Raw genomic sequence first — 12,032 nt, forward strand, 5'->3', positions numbered from 1 at the left:
CCTTCCACTTTGCCCCTTTTCTTACTATTTCACATTATCTATTTTACCTTTTAGTCCTTATTTACACTTTCAGTTTCTCACACCAGAGAAACAATTTGGTATTTACACGTATGTGTCCTATTTATTTCACTTGAGAGTATGGCCTCAATATGCATCCATTTAGCTATAAATGTCTCTAATTTCTCATTATTTATGGCTGAGTAGTACTCCATTTTATAGAAAAACCACATTTTCTTTATCCAGTCTCAAGTTGGGCTGTTTCCAAGTTTTAGCTGTAACAAACTGTGCTGCTATGAACATGGGTGCATGTATATCACTGTGGTATGATTCTTTTAATTCTTTAGGGAAGACACCCAGAGGGGAATAGCTGGATCAAATGGGACTTCCAATCCTAGTTCTTTGAGGTATCTGCATATTGATTTCCACAATGGTTGCACCAGTCTACACTCCCACCAGAAGTGGAGCAGGGTTCCTCTTTCCCCACAGCCCCGCCCCGCCCAGCATTTGTTATTGGTTGAGTTCATGATAGCAGCCATTCTTTCTGGGGTGAGATGGAATCTCAGTGTTGTTTTCATTTGCATCTCTCAAATAACCAGTGATGTTGAACATTTTTTCATATGTTTATTTGCTATTTCTACTTCTTTGAGAAATGTCTGTTCATTTCAGATGCCAATTTTTGGATTGCATCTTTAAATTTGGGAGGTCTGATTGTTTTAAGCTCTTTATAGATTCTAGACAGTAGACCTTTGTCTGAGGAACTGCTGGTGAAAATTTTTTCCCACATTGTGGGTTGTCTCTTCACACTGCTGGAGGTTTCTCTTGCTGTGCAGAAGCTTTTTAATAAGATGAGATCCCACTTAATCACCAAAATCTACAAATAATCAACAATGAGTCTATAAAATAAGCTGTGGTACATCTATACCATGGGATATTTTTCACCAATAAAAATGGTGAACTACCAAGTTGCAAAAATGCAAGAATGAACGTTGGATACATACTGCTAAGTAAATGAAACAAGCACATCTGAAGAGGGTACATACTTTCTAATTCCAACTAATGGCATTCTGGAAAAGGCAAAACTGTAAAGAAAGTAGAAGGCTAGGACTCTTGGAAGGGTTGGAAGAATATGTCAGAGAAGCACAGAAAATCTTAGGGTGGTGACATTATTCTGTCTGATAATTTAATGAAGTATATATGATGTTATGCATTTATCAAATACTCATAAACATTTAGACATGGTGAACCTGAATGAATGCAGAATTTTCAAAAATGAAGTCATACTGTAGGTTGAAGGATCCCAGAAAAATTGCACATGTTGAGGAGAGACTCTAACCTTGTTACAAATATAGGAAACATTTTCACTGAAAAGGGTTAGGAAAAGGGAGCTGACCAAATAACTTTGGAAATCATGGAATGTGTAACATAGAAAACCAATTGATCTGCACAAAAGCACTGACTTATCATTGACAAATTTGCTTCCCACAGGATATGGGGTAACAATCCTGATATTGATGTACACACTATATTAGTTTTCCTGTTGTTGGGACAAAATATGTGGTGTATATAACTTAAAGGACAATAAGTTTATTTCTGGCTCATGGATTCAGAGGTTTCAGTCCATAGTTGCCTGGCTCTGGGGCAGAATTATCATGATAGAAAGAAAGCTGCTCACCTTCTGGCAGCCAGGAAGGAGAAAAGGTGTGGGAGAAGAAGGAGGAGGAGGAGGAGGAGGAGGAGGAGGAGGAGGAGGAGGAGGAGGAGGAGGAATGAGAGAGCAAGAAAGCCAAGACAGATGAAGGAACTGGGACAGGATATATTCTCCAAAAACATGACCCCAGTGACTTTCTACCTCCTACTTGGCCCCTCTTCCTGATGCCCATTCAGCTATAAATTCATTGATGGACTGAGTCACTGATGGGTTACAGCCTTCACAATCCAGTCACCTCTAGTCATTCCCCCTCTGAACACAGGAGACTTTTGGGGGACAGTTTTGACTCAAACCATATGACATGTGGACTTGAATTGAAAATTTAAGTAAATTGATGATGAATAGTGATACCAAGTTTCTCACAGTAAGAGTGATTATGTACAGATTAGCAAGCCAAAGTGGCTAGAATAACCCATATAGTAATGGATAAGAGCCAGCAATTCCTTGGACAGAGGACTAATATCTAGAATATATAAGGGGCTCAAAATTTAGGCCCCTCAAAGCAAAAGACCCAATCAAAAAATGGGCAGCTAAAATGAATAGATACTTCTCAGAAGAAGTACAAATGACCAATGAATACATGAAAAAAAATCTTCATCATCTGTGGCCATTAGAGAAATGCAAATTAAACAACACTGAGATTCCACCTTACCCCAGAAAAAATGGCCATCATTGAGAAACTGCATAATAACAAATCCTGGCAAAGCTGGGAGAGGGGAGGGGAGGAACCCTTTTACATTGTGGGTAGGAATTTAAACTAGTAAAACCACTAAAAAAATTGGTATGGATTATAAATTTTGGTCCTCATTTACACTTTCAGTTTCTCACACCAGAGAAACTATTCAGTATTTACATATATGTGTCCTATTTATTTCACTTAGAAATAGGAAATGGTCCATAGGGGAAGGGAAAGTGGGGTGGTGGGTAGAGGAAAGGAAAGAAGGGAAAGAAAAATATGAGAAAAGAAGGGAAAAACAGAAACAAAGTGGGTTTTTTTGTAAATAGGGAGAGGTGGAGGGAGGGAAGGAGAGTGGGGAAAAAAAGAACCAAGATGTATCATGTACAGGTACAAATTCCCAATGATGAATGTGATCATAATGTAGACCTTAACTGTACCAATAGGCCGAGGAGGTGAGCTTCTCAGGCTGCCGTACCACTGCCCCAGAGGACTGAGGAGGTGAACCGCGTGAGTGCCAGAACAACCCCCCCCCCATGGCTGTGCCAAGCCATTACCTGGATTCACACTACAGAGTTGCAGGGGTTGTAAAGGACATTGTTCTGAGCTTGAGAATATAGAGTAGAAGTGAACAACAGAAAGAGGGCCTCTCTGAGGCTCCTTGATGAAAATTAAAGCCCACCAGAAAAGTGAATAAAATCTCTGCAATAAAGGCACACCAGAACACTTTAGTTGGGGAGCAGCAGTGTGGACCAGAGCACTGTGGCTGCAAGCAGATCCCAGCCTGGGCTCCGGCCCTGACCCAAAGGCTGGGGCACACCAGCTGAAGCCAAAGGCCTGCCTGGAAAAGAGCTACATAGGCACATAAGCAACAGCCAGAGGTTTGGCCCAATACCATCAATAAGTGTGTGAGGCCTTAGCCAGAAGCTTGCTCACACAACAGGAACTGGGGTGCACAGGCCCCATCCAAAGTCCCTCCCAGACAACAGCTACATAGGGGCCCTAGCCAGTGGCACACCTAGGTACCATCCCAAGTGTGCACAGGCCCCAGCCAGAAGCCCACCCAGACAACAGGTCAGCTCATGGATCCAGAAGGCCACCTTAAAGAGCCCAGGAATTAGTATACTGGTGAGCAGCAGAAAAAGGGCAACTCTGTGGCTTGCTGAGAATTGAAGACCACTGAGTGAGCAAAAAGTTGCCTGAACAAAAGCATAGCAGGCTGCATCTGTTGAAATAAAAGACATGAAAACAAGTCTCAAAACCAAACTTCCAGATCACCTAAGGCAACCCCAAAGGGAAATGAGATGGAACAATCTAATACTCAACCACCCAGACTCCCTAAATTGGCAACAACAGAAGATCTGGAAAAAATGAAATTAGAAATAATTTCTCAGATAACAGCAGAGATTGGGCACATAGTGCAAGACGTGATTAATAAATCTAGAGTGGACACAGATTAAAAATAGAGGAGCTGAGGAACATGATGGAATTCCAACATAGGAAACAAATGGAATCCATAAAACAGATGCAAACATTTCCAGGAGATTAAAAACTCCATTGAAAGTTTATGCAGGAGAATGAGCCAATGTGAGGACAGAATTTCAGATATAGAAGATAAGATTGCAATTAGTGACCAGGAAAAGAAAAATTGCTTTAAAATGCTAAGGGACCATGAGAAATCAATCCAGCAGCTACTAGATGATACAAAGAAGAATAACATAAGAATGATCAGAGTCAATGAAGAAATAGGAGAGTGTGCAGATGACATAAAAAAAACTGTTCACAGAAGTGATGACAGAAAACTTCGCAGGCAGGGGGAAAGAACTTGACATATAGATAAGTGAGACATATAGGACTCCAACTAGCCATGATCAAAAAAAATGTACACATAGGCATATAATAGTTAAGATTCCAGAAACCCAACAGAAGAACAAAGTTCTACAAGCAGTTAGAGAAAAGAAACAAATCACATACAAAGGAAAGCCCATCAGAATCACAGCAGACTTCTTAATACAAACCCTCAAGGCAAGAAGAGCTTGGACTGACATATAGCAAGTACTAAAGGAAAACAGCCTCCAACCCATATTGATGTACCCTGCAAAACTACCTTTCAAAATTGATGGAGAAATAAGATACTTTCACAACAAAGAGCACCTTAAGAACTTCATGAATACCAAACCAGCACTCCAAAAATTTTTACACAATATCCCAGGAAAAGACAACAAGGATCACAACCCCAGGAAGCCCAGCAGAATGAATCAATCAGGCAGGACAATAAATTAAATGCAAAGGGGGAGAATTCAACAAAAAGAAAAAGTCATGACAATGATAAATCACTATGTATCAGTTATAACTATCAATGTTAATGGTCTCAATTCATCAATCAAAACAAATAGACTTGCATAATGGGTCAAGAAGCAAGATCCAACAATATGCTTCACAGAAGAAACACACTTAATTTAAAAAGAAACTCATAGACTGAAAGTTAAAGGGTGGAAAACAATACTCCATGTGACAGGAACCTGAAAAAAAAAAAGCAGGATTAGCTATCCTCTTCCAGATGAAGTGGATTTTAAATCAAAATCTGAAATGCTTCTGGTTTCAAGAATTTCAGATTAGGGACAGTCAACTTGTATGTACAAATCTATTGTGAACAGGTGTTTTCATTTCTTTTAAGTAAAAACTTAAGAATAGGACTGTTGGTTCTTAACAGTATTGCAAGAAATTTCTATATTGTTTTCCAAAATGGTTTTATCATTTTACATTCACATTAGCTGTATTAGAAAGTTCTAACTGGTTCACACCTAAGCTGACATTTTTTCTTTTAAAACTTTTAACTTAACCTCCCTAATGAATGTATAATATGATCTTGATATTGTACTGATTAGTATTTTTCTGATTCTAGTGTTGCTTACTTTTCCTTGTGCTGTACTGGCTATTTATCATCTTCTTGTGTCTACTTTTTAATTGGGATGTCTATTAATGAGCTGTAAGAGTTCTCTATATATTCTGGTCATAGGTTATATGTATTATAAATATGTTTTGATTAAGGACTACTTGTCATTTTCTTAACAAAGTCTTTTAAAGTTCTAAATTTTGATGCAATCTCATTTATCAATGTTTTCTTTTATACATCATGTTTTTTGCATCCTAGGAAATTCTTGCCTACCCTAAATTCATGAACACTTTCCTTTATAATTTATTCATAAAGTTTTATAGTTTTAGTCTTTCATATTTAGGTTCATAGATCCTTTCAAGTTATTTTTATGGATGGAAATAAAGGGTTGAGATTAATTTTTCACATATGGATACCAGGTGTTCTAGTGTCATTTGTTGAAAACATCATTTCCTGTGTTCTTGAGTTGAGTTTATGTTCTATAAAATATTAATGTTAAATAATATTTCAAAAATCAGTGGACCATATATGTGTGGTTCTATTTCTAGATTCTCTGTTTTATTCCATTGATCTATATGTCTTTCCTTACACCAACACTGCCTTGACTACTGTAGCTTTAGAGGAAGTCTTAAAATTAGATAATAAATGTCTTCCAACACTATTATTTTTTTTCTTTTTTACTTTTCTAGGTCCTTTGTACTCCTACATAACTTTTAAATTTCAATATCCAATTCTTCATTTATAGCAAGTATACATAGACCTGAAGTTTTAAATATACCGTGTGTTTTCTAATCCTGCTAAATTCAAATACAAATTCTAGGGGCTCCTAGAGATTTCTGAGTATTTTCTCTGTAGATAATCACTTCATCTACATATAAAGATTTTACTTCTACCTTGAAAATCCTATGTTATTTGTTTATTTTTATCTCCAGACTATTTTGGTTTGGGCCTATGTTTCAATGTTTAATGGACAGATGAAGAGCAGGCATATCTGCCCTTGTTCCCCACCTTAGGGAGAAAGCATTGTATCTTTTCCATTCATATAAGGTGTTTTTGCTGGAAGTATGAAGTACATGTCTCTCATCTGTTGAGAAGTTTCTGTTCTACTTCTAGTCTCCTGATAGCTTTTACCATGGACAGCTATAGAATTTAGTTCAATACTTTTTCTCCACCTAGTGACAGGATCATATGGCTTTTTCCTTTCCTCTGTTAAAATGATGACTTTTGGGGGTGGATCTTCCAATGCTGAACCAACTCTGCTATCCCTATAATAAAACCACTTTCTACATACTGCCCAATCTGACTTCTAATAGTTTGTTTTGTTAAACAAATTTTTATTTATGTTCATACTTTTCTCTATTATCTTTATCTAGTTTTAGTATTAGCACAATGTTGATTTCCTAAAATGAGGGGAGAAGTGTTCCTTCTTTTTTCTGCATTAAATATTTGATATAATTTATCAGTTAAAATGTATATGAGCCTGTTGTTGCCATATAGATAGGTTTTCAAGCTAGGAATATTCTTTCTTTAAAAGGTGCTATTCAAATTTTATATTTCCTCTAGAGTCAGTTTCATTAATTTGTCTTCCAAGGTACTTCTTAGAAGTTGTCAAATTTATTTCAGAAAAGATTTTTGTAATATACTTTCTATATCTTTTTAAATTCTGTAAAATCTGTGGTAATGTCCTCTAAATGTTGATATTTTAATTTTAAAAATGTATAATTGATATTGTGTAATAGGAAGAAAATGTCTGAAGGAGTAGGGGAAGTGGGAGGGGTAGGGGAAAGGAAAGAAGGGAAAAGAAAAAATATGAGAAAAGGAAAAAAATGGAAACAAAACCTTTGTAAATAGAGAAGGGTGGAGGGGGTGAAGGGAGGGCAGGGGAATGGGGAAAAAATAAGAACCAAGATACCTCATGTAAAGGTATAAGATCCTAATGATGAATGTAACTGTATTTTATACCTAAAATGTACCAATAAAGTTAATGGAAAAAATGTGCCAATAAACTTAATTAAAAATTAATATGGAGATTCCTCAAAAAACTAAAAGTAGAAATTTCATTTGACAAAGCTATTCCCCTTCTAGGTGTCTTCTCAAAAGAGGTAAAGACTTCATAGTACAGTGATCCATGCATACCCATGTTTATAGCAGCACAACTCATAATAGCAAAATCTTGGATATGGCCTATATGTCCATCAACAAATGAATGGATAAAGAAAATGTGGTATTTATATGCAATGAAGTACTACTCTGCCATAAAGAAAGATAAACTTGAGTCATTTGTAAGAAAATGGGTGCAACTTGAGATTATTATGTTAAGTGAAATAAATCAGACACAGACACTTAAATATCACGTGGTTTCTCTTATATGAGAAACCCAAACTATAAATAAAGAGGAAAATAAAAGATAGATAATAGGATGAAGGGAGATAGAGCTTTCTTTTTTTAATATATATATTTATTGGTATATTTTAGGTATAAGATACATTTACATTTATCATTGGGTGTTTGTACCAGAACATGATGTATCTTGGTTCTTATTTTTCCCCCATTGCCTGTACCCCCTTCACCCCCTCCACCCTTCCCAATTTACACAGATATTGTTTCCATTATTTTTAATTTCTCATAATTTTTCTTTTCCCTTCTTCCCTTTCACCTTCCTCTCCCACCATCCTCAAACCCTTGAACCTTTTCCTATTTCAAATCATCAATTATTTATTTTAATCATTTTCATCCTTATTTACACTTTCAATTTCTCACACTAGAGAAACTATTCTTTATTTACACATGTGTGTCCTATTTATTTCACTCAAGAGTATGGCCTCAATATGCATCCATTTGGCTATAAACGTCTCTAGCTTCTCATTCTTTATGGCTGAGTAGTACTCCATTTTATAAAAAAAAACCACATCTTCTTTATCCAGTTTCCAGTCAATGGGCACTTGGGCTGTTTCCAAGCTTTAGCTATTACAAACTGTGCCACTATAAACATAGGTGCACATATATCTCTGTGGTATGATTCTTTTAATTCTTTGGGGAAGATCCCCAGTAGGGGAATAGCTGGGTCAAATGGGACCTGTAGTCCTAGTTCTTTGAGGTATCACCATACTGACTTCCACAGTGGTTGCACCAATCTACATTCCCACCAACAATGGAGAAGGGTTCCTTTCTCTCCACAACCCTGCCAGGATTTGTTATTGGTTGATTTATTGATAGCAGCCATTCTTTGTGGAGTGAGGTGGAATCTCAGTGTTGTTTTCATCTGCATCTCTCGAATGACCAGCAATGTTGAACATTTTTTCATATATTTATTTGCTGTTTTTACTTCTTTGTCTGAGAAATGTCTGTTCATTTTGGATGCCCATTTTTGAACTGGGTCTTTGAATTTAGGGGGACTGATTTTTTTCAGTTCTTTATATATTCTCGATAGTAGACCTTTGTCTGAGGTACAGCTGCTAAAAATGTCTTCCCACATTGCAGGTTGTCTCTTAGCTCTGTTGGTAGTTTCTCTTGCAGTGCAGAAGCTTTTTAATACTATGAGATCCCAGTTGTTGATTCTTTGTGCTAGCTCCAGTGCTACTCAAGATTTGTTCATAAAGTCTTTTCCTATGCCAATGTCATTGAGAGTTCTACCTAACTTATCTTCCAGCAAGTTTAGTGTTTCTGTCTTAATATTTAGATCTTTAATCCACTTCAATCTTAGTTTGGTGTGTAGTGATAGGTATGGGTCTAGTTTTAATCTTTGGCTGGTTGAAATCCAGTTTTTCCAACATCATTTAGTAAATAGGCTATCTTTCCTCCAATGATGGTGGTTGGCTCCTTTGTCAAAGATGAGGTGGCTGAGTATGTCTGCAGTTGTTTCTGCATCTTCTAATCTATTCCACTGATCTTCAGGTCTGTTTCTTTGCCAGTACCATGCTGTTTTTATCACAGTAGCTTTGTAGTATAGTTTCAAGTTGGGGATTGTGATACCCCCAGCCATGTCTCTGTTACCTAGAATTGTTTTTGCTATTCTAGGTTTCTTCTGCTTCCAAATGAATTTTTGGATTGTTTTCTCTTGTTCTGTGAAGTATATTGTTCGAATTTCAATCAGTATTGCATTAAATCTATATAGTAGTTTTGGAAGTATGGCCATTTTCACTATTTGGTTCTTCTTACCCAGGAACAAGGGATATTTTTCCATTTTCTTATATCCTCCTCAATCTCCTTTTTCAGAGAGCTGTAGTTTTCAGTGTAGAGGTCTTTTGCTTCCTTTGTTAAGTTGATTCCTAGATATTTCATTTTTTAGATGCTATTGTAAAAGGAATTATTTCCCAAATTTCTCTCTCAATGGGTCTGCTATTTTTGTATAAGAAGGCTATTGTTTTTTGAGTGTTGACCTTGTATCCAGCTACTCTACTGAATCTGTCAATTAGGTCTAGAAGACTTTTGACTGAGTTTCTTGGATCTTCTATGTAAAGCATCATATCGTCAGCAAATAATGACAGTTTCACTTCTTCCTTTCTTATCTTTATTCCTTTTATTTCTTTCTCTTTTCTAATTGCTGTGGTTAATGTTTCCAGAACTATATTGAACAGGAGTGGTGATAGTGGGCATCGTTGTCTTATTCCTGATTTTAGCGTGGAAGTTTTCAGTTTTTGACCATTTAGTATGCTGTTGGCTGTTGGTTTTTCATAGATAGCCTTAATCAGGTTGAGATAAAGACCTTCTATTCCAATTTTCTCTAGCTTTTTTATCATGAATGGGTGTTGGATTTTGTCAAATGCTTTTTCTGCATCTATTGAGATGATCATATGGTTTTTGTCCTTGACTGTGTTAATATAGTGTATTACATTTATTGATTTATGGATGTTGAACCATCCTTGCATCCCTGGGATAAATCCAACTTGGTCAGGGTGTATGATCTTCTTGATGACCCTCTGTATTCTGTTTGCCAGTATCTTGTTGAGGATTTTTGCATCTATGTTCATTAGGGAGATTGGTCTGTAGTTCTCTTTTTGGATTGGGTCTTTCCCTGGTTTTGGGATCAAAGTAACACTTGCTTCCAGGAATGAATTTGGAAGTCTTGCTTCCCTTTCAATTTCCTTGATGAATTTAAAGAGTAATGGTGATAGTTCTTCTTTAAATGTCTTGTAGAATTCAGCAGTGAACCCATCAGGACCTGGGCTTTTCTTTGTTGGTAAATTTTTTATTACATTTTCAATTTCACTCATTGTTATAGGGGTGTTTAGAATTTCTATATCTTCTTCATTTAACTTTGGCAGTTCATATGTATCCAGGAATGTGTCCATTTCTTCTGTGTTTTCCATTTTATTAGAGTACAGGTTCTCAAAGTAGGTATTGATGATCCTCTGAATTTCTGCTGGATCTGTTGTAGCTTCACCTTTTTCATTCTTAATTGCATGGATTTCAGTCTTTTCTTTCCTTTTTTGATAAGGTTGGCTAAAGGTTTATCAGTTTTATTTATTGTTTCATAAAAAGCAACTCTTTGATTCATTGATTTTTTGTATCATTCTCTTAGTCTCCATTGCATTGATTTCTGCTCGGATCTTTATAATTTCCTTACTTGCATGAGCTTTGGGTTTGTTATGCTCTTCTTTTTCTAGGAGTTTGAGGTTCTGCATTAGGTTATTTAACTGAGTTCTCACTGTTGTCCTAATATGGGCATTCACTGCTATGAATTTCCTGTGTAGAACTGCTTTCATTGTGTCCCACAGATTCCTGTATTTTGTACTGGCATTATCATTTACTTGTAGAAACTGTCTAATTTCTTCTTTAATTTCCTCTGTGACCCATTGGTCGTTCAGGAGTTTGTTGTTCAATTTCAATGTGTTTGTGGGAGTTTTGCGGTTTCTTATGTTATTGATCTCCAATTGTATTGCATTATGGTCTGATAATATACAGGGGATAACTTCAATCCTTTTACATTTACTTAGATATGTTCTATGAGCTAGCATGTTATCTATTTTGGAGAATGATCCATGTGCAGCTGAAAAGAATGTGTATTCTGATTTTGTGGGGTGGAACACTCTGTAAACATCTATTAAGTCCATTTGTTCAATAGCTTGTTTCAGTTATAGAATTTCATTGTTAATTTTTTTTCTAGTTGATGTGTCTATTTGTAATAGAGGGATGTTGAGGTCCCCCACTACAATTGTGTTAGTGCTTATTTGGTTTTTCATGTCCATTAATATTTGTTTTGTATAGTTGGGGGCATTCGTATTTGGTGCATATATATTTAGGATTATCATCTCTTCCTCTTGGATTGTTCCTTTCACAAAGATGTAGTGATCATCTTTGTCTCTCTTAATTAGTTTTGGTTTGAAATCTACTTTGTCTGCAAATAAGATTGCTACACCTGCTTTTTTCTGGGTTCCTGTCACGTGGAGAACTGTTTTCCATCCTTTTACTTTCAGTCTATGGATTTCCTTTTGAGTTAGGTGTGTTTCTCGTATACAGCATATTGCTGAGTTTTGCTTCTTAATCCATTCTTTCAGTCTATTTCTTTTGATTGGTGAATTGAGGTCATTAACATTGATAGTTATAATTGACAGATATTGACTCAACCTTGTCATGATGTTTTACTCTTGTTGCCTCTTTTATTTCTTATTTTCCCCCCTTTCACTTTAGTGTCTTACCTTGCATGGTGCCTTCTCTCTGCTGGGCCTCATGGAGTTGTGACCTTCATTGTCTTTTTCTAGGATATTGCTTAAAATTGTTTGGAGTGCTGGTTTGGTGTTCATGAAATTTCT

This window comes from Heterocephalus glaber, unplaced genomic scaffold (genome assembly GCF_053883595.1).
Source record: "Heterocephalus glaber isolate CG9 unplaced genomic scaffold, H.glaber_assembly_v1.0 deba00001610, whole genome shotgun sequence".
In the NCBI taxonomy this organism is placed as follows: domain Eukaryota; kingdom Metazoa; phylum Chordata; class Mammalia; order Rodentia; family Bathyergidae; genus Heterocephalus; species Heterocephalus glaber.